A 12,405-nucleotide genomic window follows, 5' to 3' on the forward strand; every position below is an offset into this window, starting at 1 on the left:
TTAAAAATGATACAAATGATAATTTTAATAATATCAATAATAATAATAATAATTATATTAATAATTATTATAAATAGTGGTAATAATAAGAATCATAAAATTGATAATTTTAATAAGTTAACTAATAACAATCATAATAAAACGATAGCAATAATATGTTTATTAATACTAATAATACTACTGATCATAATATTATTGATGAAAATAATATTAATAATTTTTATAATATAATAACTTATATCGAGTTCTATATATATATATCTATATATCTGTATAGTGAATGTATAGAGAATCATAATTATATTAATTATACAATTTGATATCTAATTTTAATGAAACAATTAATTATAATAACAGCAAAATTAATAATGATAATAATATTGATATTAATAATAATACTTGTACATAACGAATTTCATATATATACTTTATATACAAATATTGATATAATAATAATATTAATATTACAAATATATCACTATCAATTATATTACTTATTGAATCATTAATATTTATAATTTACAGTATATACAATATTACCTATGTATAAAATTGTTTATACATATATATATTTACAGATTTACTTACACACAATTGTTCGTGAATCTTCAGGCATGGTCAAAGGGTAACTGATTAACTGAATATAGATTTCAAACTTCCTAGACTCAAAATTACAGGTTTTTGCTTATCGTGTCGGAAACATATAGAGTTTAAGGTTTAATTTGGTCGGAAATTTCCGGGTCGTTACATTTCCTTTCCTTCGAGGGCCCATTTAATTCTTGACTTTTGTTTTAACATGTTTGTTTTCTTTTTTTTCTTTTTCGAGATGTGAGAATTTATCTTCAAGCCATTTGTTTTTCTCGGATTCGGATAGAGGTCTAGATTCAGCTAGGGCTTCCCATTTGTTAATATTATTTAAATGATCTAGAATTTGAGAATCAAGGTTATCGAGTTGAGCACTATGTTTCTTAAGTTCAGATTTGACGTTTTTATGCTTATTACGGAAGATACAGTCAGGACGGGTTCCATTTATAGGTAATGACCAGGCTCGAGTGATGATCGAGTCAGCGTCTTTAAGATCAAGCCAAGTGTTAAAGACACGGATAGGTTTGGGACCGGAGTTGAAGTATGTGTTCCTAAGGAGTATGGGGCAGTGGTCGGAGAGATCACGATCGAGGGTTTTAGATGAAATGTTTGGCCATATTTTTAAAATGTCATCAGATACGAGGAATCTATCTAGTTTACTGAATTTCATTCTTTTAATGCAGATTCTGGTGATTTTTTTTCCGCCAAGTGGGATGTCTATTAGTCCAAAGTTGTTAATGAAGTTATTAAAGTTAGTGGCCCATTGTTGATTAAACTCACAGTTCATGCGTTCGGAAGCTTTCCTGACTTCGTTGAAGTCACCGAAAATGATGAAAGGGATCGTGAGAGAGTTTACGATATTTTAATCATTATGTTTTTTATTATTACACATGTTCTTATTGTGATTTATTGCCGAGCGTGCCTTCCATTGAGGAAACGTTACTTATATATGTTTAAACCAATTTATATGTATCACGTTTAATATTATTCATAAAAATTTAGTAATGTAAAATTTTTAACCTTTAATTATGTTAATAAGTTTAGAATTTATAGTTATTTATCCATAATTTCATATGAATATACATATGTTTTAGTATGCATATATGTATGTATATAATTTTGAATAATAATGAATATATTTATAAATAATAAATAGTTATTCATATTTAATTTGCAAATTATTAAATTATTCATATCCATATCTTTTTTTTGGACAGCTGTTAGGCTCATTCAGAAGGACTCAACCACCCACATGTTCATCTCATACACAGTTATCCTCAACTGCATTCATATCCATATCCATATCCATATCTACTACGCATCATTTGGATCATCCATATTAATCATAAATTAACCGAATCGGATGAAAACAAAAATAAAAATAAAAATAAATCTAATAAAGAAACCGGGTCACTTTTTTCGTCCATCACAATAAATATGTTGTTAGTGGTGCGATATACTAAAGATACAAGACCGTTCACTCATTATACTTATTTTTCTTCAAAATTGAGGATAGTAATTTATTTTTTGAGTCGTTCTGCCTGATCGAACACTTAAGATATTTGATCTTACAATTATTTGTTATTTTTCTTTCTTTTCTCTAGAATGTCAATTATTTATTCTTTTCCTTGTCACCATCTACTTTAAATCTAGGTTGCATTCTCAGGCACACGGCTTCATGAATCTCTATATTCGGCAGTTGCAAAAGTAGCGATGTTGTAGCACTTTTTTTTTTTTTTTTTTTGGTTTGGTGTCTTAGTGTAGTGTTTCACCCTCTTTGTGTTCAAAACACGTGTTGGTTATAACTTAGGTTTCGGGTTTGGTTTAGTTATATGTAAGCATGGTTACACAGGTCACAGATATCAGATATGACCTAATTAGCCAATTATATCCACATGGATATAATTGGCTAATTAGGGATTGCCAAATGGTTACACTTCTAGATTTAGCAACCATCAATGGTTGCTAAATCTGATCAATGTTTCACAATGTGATCAATAATTGAGCTTCTGGTACATTGTTAACACCTACTGTAAAGAGATTAGGTGTTCCGGATATGTTGTGTCAAAAATGGTGAAGGAGCTGTTACCATTATTGTGCCAAGGAGGGGTTCCAAACCATTGTATTGGAAAATACTTGCTAGAAAATATGGAAGCTCTCCATTTCGAGGAATGACCTTCAATTCTGAATACCCTTTTCTCAACCTTTTCCACATTCATGATCCATATCACCTTGTCCCTGAAGCAATCCCTTTCTTCCTCAATCTATCCAGGTGTCATTACATTGCAATTGTATTCAATGCACAAGTGATGAACAGATATTTGTTCTTAACACAAGTAGGAAATCCCCAAGATGAACAACAAATGTTTCGAAATACTCTCAAATTCCTTCTAAGATATCAAACAATGTCTTATTGGGAATCAATATTTGGCAATTTCCTCACTACATATGTTGTAGTTATTTTCCATCAGAACCTGGTCCGATGTTCACAGTCTCCAAACGGCACAATAATCCATCAAGATTCATTTGTAAAAATCCATGGCTGGTATGGATATAATCTCATCAGTACAAAAGATGTTCACCCAGAACAGTGGTTATTATTCAAGGTAGAAATGAGCCAGCTCAATGGATTACCTCATACATTCATTGACTCAACATCTTTCCGACAAGCAGATCACCCTCTAAGCCAGTCACCAGGAACAGCTTTGGATACTTTTGTTAAGAATACTATTCATGAAAGAGATTTAATGGAAACCATAATCAATACAGATCCAAACAATCACATGGATGAAACATCATCAGAAGAAGAACAGTACAGGCACCCTAGAGATGATTTCGACAGTGATGAGTGGCCGGATACAGATTAAAATACGTATTTATGTATTTGTGTAATATTATGTATGCAATGATGTCATAGTGTGGTGTGATGTGTGCAATGATGTCATTAGATCAATAATTGTGAGTGATGTAAGCAATGATGTAATTAGATCAATAATTGTGAGTGATGTAAGCAATGATGTAATTAGATCAATAATTGAGCTTTTACCTGATTAGCAGGTAACAAGTCATCCGGTAACCTCTTTAAGAGGTAGCAGGTCATATCTACTTTTATGGAACTCGGGTATTGAGATCTATTTGTGTATTTGTGTCAACTGTAGATAAAATAGACGCCTGGATATTGTATGGTTGTAAAACTCCCACAATCAGATAGCAATCCCAGATATGGTGTGTAACCATACATTGTGCCAATGTAAACTCCCATACTAGATCCAAACTGGATCTAGTATGGGAGTTGTAAAGGAGTTGTGTTTTACAACACCTCCCAGTTTATTGTAATCCTTTAACAAATTGTGTCCCATTACCATGGGACACAATTTGTTTTACGAGTGAGGAGAGAAACTCGTAAAACAAAGTGGAAAAATAGAGAAGCAGAAGGAGAGAATTACAATAAACTGGGAATTTTAGTATACAAGGAAGAAGAAGTTGTGATCTTTTTTTTAGTTATGATCCAACTCCATTCTATCAATACATATTTATAGGCCATAAAAGTAGATATGACCTGCTACCTCTTAAAGTGGTTACCGGATGACTTGTTACCTGCTAATCAGGTAAAAGCTCAATTATTGATCTAATTACATCATTGCTTACATCACTCACAATTATTGATCTAATGACATCATTGCACACATCACACCACACTATGACATCATTGCATACATAATATTACACAAATACATAAATACGTATTTTAATCTGTATCCGGCCACTCATCACTGTCGAAATCATCTCTAGGGTGCCTGTACTGTTCTTCTTCTGATGATGTTTCATCCATGTGATTGTTTGGATCTGTATTGATTATGGTTTCCATTAAATCTCTTTCACGAATAGTATTCTTAACAAAAGTATCCAAAGCTGTTCCTGGTGACTGGCTTAGAGGGTGATCTGCTTGTCGGAAAGATGTTGAGTCAATGAATGTATGAGGTAATCCATTGAGCTGACTCATTTCTACCTTGAATAATAACCACTGTTCTGGGTGAACATCTTTTGTACTGATGAGATTATATCCATACCAGCCATGGATTTTTACAAATGAATCTTGATGGATTATTGTTCCGTTTGGAGACTGTGAACATCGGACCAGGTTCTGATGGAAAATAACTACAACATATGTAGTGAGGAAATTGCCAAATATTGATTCCCAATAAGACATTGTTTGATATCTTAGAAGGAATTTGAGAGTATTTCGAAACATTTGTTGTTCATCTTGGGGATTTCCTACTTGTGTTAAGAACAAATATATGTTCATCACTTGTGCATTGAATACAATTGCAATGTAATGACACCTGGATAGATTGAGGAAGAAAGGGATTGCTTCAGGGACAAGGTGATATGGATCATGAATGTGGAAAAGGTTGAGAAAAGGGTATTCAGAATTGAAGGTCATTCCTCGAAATGGAGAGCTTCCATATTTTCTAGCAAGTATTTTCCAATATGCTGTCCATGTTTCATGACAGTAGACAGGAATTGACTTTTCTAGGATTTTTTCTGTGATTTCATGTGGGAGTTGATCCATTCTTTGCCATACTGTTGATTGAGGTGCTGATGATGAAGATGAAGATTCTGCATCTGGTTGTAAAACTGCTATAACAGGAATGAGTAAATTGCTTTGTTCTGCACCTTTTCTTGAAAGAAAATCTGGAAGAAAATTGGTTGATCCTTTTATGTGTTTGACTTCAAAATCATATTGGGAAAACCATTCTGCCCATCTGAGTAATTGAGGATGTGGGATTGTCTTGCTCTTGAATTGTAACATTTTAGGAAATGAAGACATATCCATTTCAATAAGAAATTTGTGACCAATAAGGTGGAAGGCAAACCTTTTGATACCATTTTTGACTGCAAGGATTTCTTTGAAAGTAGAATGGTAGTGTGTTTCAGAAGGTTTGAAATGACCACTTTGATAACCATAGATGTTGCGGTTACCATTAATTTCTTCTAAGAGGACTGCTCCCCAGTGTTCATCACTTGCATCTGTCTGTAATATTCTTTTTCCATTGGATGGAATTTGGAGGGGAGGGAGATTATCAGTTAGCCTCTTAAGTTGTTGCACTGCTTTGGTTTGTTGAAAATTCCAGGGTGGAGGGTTCTTTTTGAGCATATCATACAATGGTTTGGTTAAATGGGAAAGGTTTTTGATGAACGGGGACATGTAATTTACTATACCAAGAAATTGTTGAATTTCCTTGGTAGTGGAAAGCATGTCTGGGAATTCAAGTAGTTTTTTCGCTACATGAGGTTGAAGGTGATATTGAGAGTTGTTGATGGTCATTCCCAAGAAATCAATTTGAGTTGTTGCCAGAATCATCTTTCTTTCTGAGAGCATAATTCCATATTGAAAAAGCAATGAATGAAATTTGTTTAGCAGTACTAAATGCTCTTCTTCATTCTTTGAAAAGAGAAGAATGTCATCAATATAAATTACTGCACTTGAGAGAATTGGTTCAAAGATCTTGATCATTGTTTTTTGAAAAGCTGAAGGAGCACTTTTTAGACCAAAGGGCATCACTGTCCATTGATAGTGATGATCAGGGATACAAAAAGCTGTTTTGTATCTTTCTTCAGGATGAATGCCAATTTGCCAAAAACCTGCTTTAAGATCAAACTTGGAAAAAACTTTTGTATTGGTTAGGCTTTGGAAAAGAGTCCATCTGTTTGGAAGAGGAAACTTATCATCTGCAAGGAATTCATTCAAAGGCTTGTAGTTGATTACAAGTCTTTTCTTGCCACGTATCTGCTCTGAATGTTTGTTGACATAGAAAGCTTCACACGCCCATGGGGATGTTGTTGGTTCGATCAGGCCTTCTTGCTGGAGTTGGGAAAGTTCTTGGACTGCAAGTTGTAAGTCTTCTGGATTCATTCCTTGGTGGCTTGCTTTTGTTGGATTGACATCTTCATTGAGCTTGAAAGGTAGTTTGATGAAAAACTCTGGATTCTGCCATAAAGGATTCTTGCATTTTTGAAGAAATTCTGTATGTGAATTAGCACAGGATGTACTAATTATCTTTGTTGAAAATTCTAGCAAATTGTTGTCAATCGTGTGTACCTGCAAATGGGTTAGTGATAACCAGGGTAATACAAAAGACTTATATTTTAGACCTTGGTTTGACCATGAAAGATTTTTGATTTGACTCAAGACATCAAAACCTAATAACAAATCTTTATTGGGAAGATGAGATCCTAAAACTCTATGACGTATTATACATTGTGGAAAGAGTTTTATGAGTAAAGGTTTACTAATAAGTTCTATAGAAAGAGAAGAACTATTAGCTGTTCGAAAGGTTTGAGAACATGGTTGCCACATATGAGAGGGGAGGAGATCTGGATTCATAATGGTTGAAGAAGAACCTGTATCAAAAAAGGCGATAAGGGTTTGAGGTTTTGAATAATGGGTAAGGAGTATTTGGACTGGTGCATAAGGGACACTTCTTTCAACAGGATAGATTCCTTGAATATCTATCATCATCGATTCATTTTCTGAAGTATCTTCTGAGCAATTTGATTCAGAATCAGACAATTGGATCATTAAAATTGTTTCATCATTGGGCTCATCATCTAATGAAAATAAAGATTCGATGTCATGATCAGACGAGTCTTCTTCTGTAATCATCGAGACTTGTTTCATGAATTTATCTTTTTTCTTGTTTCTGCATTCCTTTGCAAAATGACCACTTTTGCCACAAATGAAGCATCGATTTTTCCCTTTAAAAGAATTTTTATTTTTCTTTCTTAGGAATTTCCATTTTCCTCGTTTGAAAGGCTTCATCTTGTAGTTTCTGTATTTCTTGAATCTTGTGGATCTTTTGGAAGAACAATTGCATTTTTCATCTTTGCACTTTATCTTAAATCTTCTGTCATCACATGCGTTGCCAAGCTTAGAGCCAGTTTCTTCAACGTATTTGAGAAATTTTTTGTGATTACAAAACTTTTCCAATGCTTCAGTAATGAATTGATATAGAACACCTAATGAAACATCTTTTAATTGCTTGCCTGTTTTCTGGATAGTTCGTGTTGCTTCTATTGCCAGAGGTTCAGGAAAAGAGTTCAAGAAAACTTGTTTGAGATTAACATCATCTATTCCACCAAGCATATAAAATCTTTTTGACATTCGATTATAATGCTTATTCAGGTGTTTTGATTCGAAGGAGCAGCATTTCATTTTCAAAAATTCTTCACGAGCTGCAGTAAGCATCTGATCTCCAGTACCAAGAAATTCTGTGTGAATATAATTCATGAGATCAATTGGGGATCTTGCTGAAAGGATTTCTATCTGTCGGTATTCGCCAAGAGAATGATACCAATCAGAGAGTCTGCCTTCAAGTCTTGCAACAAATCATCTACAGACTTCATGCATATCATTTTCTTCTAATTCAGCCGTGCACCATGCAAGAAAATGTTGCATGCGATCTCGCCATTGCGAAAAAGGAATATCATCAATAGTGAAACTTTTGAACGTTATGGATTGTGATGTTTGGTGGGTTTCTGTGTAAGGAGTTTCAAGATCATCAAAGTGAAGTTCTTCTTGATCTGCCATGTATAGTTCTTCAAAAGCTTGAAACGGATCAAATGGTTCTGGAATTGGCTTTTTTGGCTTGATATGGGGTTTTGGATTTGGTGGTTGTATGGTAAGAGATTTCAAAAATGCACTTATCGGGTTTTCTTGTTGTAGGGCCATGGTTTCAAGGGTTTCATTTGCTGTTGAGGTTGAGGTTGAAGCACCAATAAAAGCATCGGGTTCATCTGGTTCAGTTTTGGGTACCTTTGGTTTAACTTGTGGTTTGGAGTCTATGGTATGTTTTGGCTTTAGTGAGAATGGGTTAACTGATGGGTGGAATGAAGAGTTTGCTTGAAGTGTTTGAATCTGGATGTTTGGTTGTGAAATTCTTGGGGAAAAAGGGTTTGAAGGAAAAGATGAGGGTTGATTTTGTTTATTCTGAAAATAAAATAATTGGTTTTCAAGAGCTTTTTTCTCTTGTTCTTTTTGAGAGAGGAGTTCAGAATAATTTATGGTACCTTTCATTGTAGTAACCACCATCATCAATTCTTTATGAAGTACATCAATTTTGGCTTTGATTTCTGCAGTAGTTGCTTCTATAGAAAAAACTTTAGATTTCATTTTTTCATTGTCATCTGAAAGCTTTTTTAATACTTTATTTTGAGCAACTTGATTTTCTGATTGCCAATTAAGCACTTGCTCAACAAGTGGTTGTTGAGTTCGTCTGCCTTGATGATCAATAGCTACAGGGGCTTCTATTTTCCATGAATGAGAGATTTTCTCTGGGTTTTGAAAAGGTTTAAGAGGTGGGAATTCTTGTTCATATGATGGGTTTTGTAGTTCAAACATGTTGCATTCCGGTTGTAGGATACGATTAGATCTGGTTCTGGGGTTTCTTCTCGATCGTCTGGTAGATGGTTGAGGATCTTCTATATCTTCATCAGATTCAGAATCATCTTGATGATTTAGACATAGATAGCATTTACAAATGGAATCATCATTCCATATATGTCCTGTGACTGGATCTTTACCATGATAAACAGGATTTCCTTCACTTGTAAAATATGCAACTTTTAGTGGATCAGAATCTAATACGTTTAGTTCTGAGGGAACCACTGGACAATTTTGAACAATATTTGGTTTTGGAAAACGGATCTCAACTAGACCATCTGATCTAGTATGGAAAACTGGATCTGTTGATTGGGTTGTTTGTGTCTGGGAGTGGATTGATTCATAATTTGTTAACCAAGAAGAAGGGAGTAATTCACAAAGGGCTTCTTTGGTTATTTGTTTTGGGATGTAGGAAAGACTAGGTGTAGCTGTTGAATCTATATTAAGAAATATAGCATCTTCTGTGTTTATGTGAGATGGAACTGGTATGTCAAAAGCATGGTTTTGTACTCTGTAAACCATTTGGTAGTGAAGAGTAGCAGCATATGTGTTTACCTGAGGTGCTCCAGTTATCTGCATCTGGACTTTCAAGGCTGTCAACAGTGATGGATCTGTGAGAGGCATATTGAAATTTGGAAAGAAAGTCAGGAAGACTGTTCCAGCATTCAGAGTTGTTTGTACTGTTGCAATACAAGCATCTTGATATCTTGTAAACCTTGAATCAAGGAGAGCTATTCGAGAGACTACTCCAAGTCCTTTTCTCCCATGAAAAGTAAGAGCTAATCTGATAGCACCAAAGTGCATATGTGTGTAACCTGCTCTCTGCCAATTAGGGATTAAATGTTTTGGTAATTCAAGAGATACCAACTGCTCTTTTGAATCAGAAGGGATTTGATATTGATCAAATCGAGAAGCTTGGATAAATTCTTTTGTTTTTGGATTTTTCGATGAGTGAAATACTTGAGAAGCTACTCTAGAAATTGAAGAAGAAGGTTTTTTATAAACATCATAAGGATTAACTACAGGATATCTAGATTCTGGAATTTTAGATTCGTCATCTATATATGATAACTGATATAGATAATCTAATTTTGAAGAGGGTAAGGAAGATGAGTTTGATGGAGATCTGAAAGACATATTTAGAAGTGATCTGGTATTACACACCTTTTGCAAAGTTTTCTGATGTTGGGTTTCAGGTTTTGAAAACAATAATTTTCTTCTACCAACTTCCTACGGCTACGTGTTCAAACAACGCCATTTCCTCGGCTACAATAACACTCCGGCCTCCGGGAATATCTTGTAAGAGAACATTATTGTACATATTTCTAGTCATTCAAACTAGATATCATCCATGTTTTCTGATGTAAAATTCCAAACATAGTTTGGCTAATACAGAGCATACTTATCTAGGATGAACAATAGTTTTACTAATAAAAGAAATAGCAAAACTTTTGATATTTAAGCACTCTTTGCATATAAGGGTGTTTTACCAGATGAGGTGTTTAGTAACTCATTAATGAGTGTGTTACCAGCTCTGATACCAAGGAGGGGGTTGTCTCAGTGAGGAGAGAAACTCGTAAAACAAAGTGGAAAAATAGAGAAGCAGAAGGAGAGAATTACAATAAACTGGGAATTTTTGTATACAAGGAAGAAGAAGTTGTGATCTTTTTTTTTAGTTATGATCCAACTCCATTCTATCAATACATATTTATAGGCCATAAAAGTAGATATGACCTGCTACCTCTTAAAGAGGTTACCGGATGACTTGTTACCTGCTAATCAGGTAAAAGCTCAATTATTGATCTAATTACATCATTGCTTACATCACTCACAATTATTAATCTAATGACATCATTGCACACATCACACCACACTATGACATCATTGCATACATAATATTACACAAATACATAAATACGTATTTTAATCTGTATCCGGCCACTCATCACTGTCGAAATCATCTCTAGGGTGCCTGTACTGTTCTTCTTCTGATGATGTTTCATCCATGTGATTGTTAGCCAATTATATCTCAAGTTTCTATCATAAAACTCCCAGATATTCAGATAGAAACTCTGATGGCCCAGATATTAACCATACTGTGGATCAGATTAGCTCCCAGATATAAGGGTGTTTTACCAGATGAGGTGTTTAGTGACTCATTAATGAGTGTGTTACCGGCTCTGATACCAAGGAGGGGGTTGTCTCAGTGAGGAGAGAAACTCGTAAAACAAAGTGGAAAAATAGAGAAGCAGAAGGAGAGAATTACAATAAACTGGGAATTTTAGTATACAAGGAAGAAGAAGTTGTGATCTTTTTTTTAGTTATGATCCAACTCCATGCTATCAATACATATTTATAGGCCATAAAAGTAGATATGACCTGCTACCTCTTAAAGAGGTTACCGGATGACTTGTTACCTGCTAATCAGGTAAAAGCTCAATTATTGATCTAATTACATCATTGCTTACATCACTCACAATTATTGATCTAATTACATCATTGCTTACATCACTCACAATTATTGATCTAATGACATCATTGCACACATCACACCACACTATGACATCATTGCATACATAATATTACACAAATACATAAATACGTATTTTAATCTGTATCCGGCCACTCATCACTGTCGAAATCATCTCTAGGGTGCCTGTACTGTTCTTCTTCTGATGATGTTTCATCCATGTGATTGTTTGGATCTGTATTGATTATGGTTTCCATTAAATCTCTTTCACGAATAGTATTCTTAACAAAAGTATCCAAAGCTGTTCCTGGTGACTGGCTTAGAGGGTGATCTTCTTGTCGGAAAGATGTTGAGTCAATGAATGTATGAGGTAATCCATTGAGCTGACTCATTTCTACCTTGAATAATAACCACTGTTCTGGGTGAACATCTTTTGTACTGATGAGATTATATCCATACCAGCCATGGATTTTTACAAATGAATCTTGATGGATTATTGTGCCGTTTGGAGACTGTGAACATCGGACCAGGTTCTGATGGAAAATAACTACAACATATGTAGTGAGGAAATTGCCAAATATTGATTCCCAATAAGACATTGTTTGATATCTTAGAAGGAATTTGAGAGTATTTCGAAACATTTGTTATTCATCTTGGGGATTTCCTACTTGTGTTAAGAACAAATATCTGTTCATCACTTATGCATTGAATACAATTGCAATGTAATGACACCTGGATAGATTGAGGAAGAAAGGGATTGCTTCAGGGACAAGGTGATATGGATCATGAATGTGGAAAAGGTTGAGAATAGGGTATTCAGAATTGAAGGTCATTCCTCGAAATGGAGAGCTTCCATATTTTCTAGCAAGTATTTTCCAATATGCTGTCCATGTTTCATGACAGTAGA

This window comes from Rutidosis leptorrhynchoides, chromosome 10, assembly GCF_046630445.1.
Source record: "Rutidosis leptorrhynchoides isolate AG116_Rl617_1_P2 chromosome 10, CSIRO_AGI_Rlap_v1, whole genome shotgun sequence".
Lineage (NCBI taxonomy): Eukaryota > Viridiplantae > Streptophyta > Magnoliopsida > Asterales > Asteraceae > Rutidosis > Rutidosis leptorrhynchoides.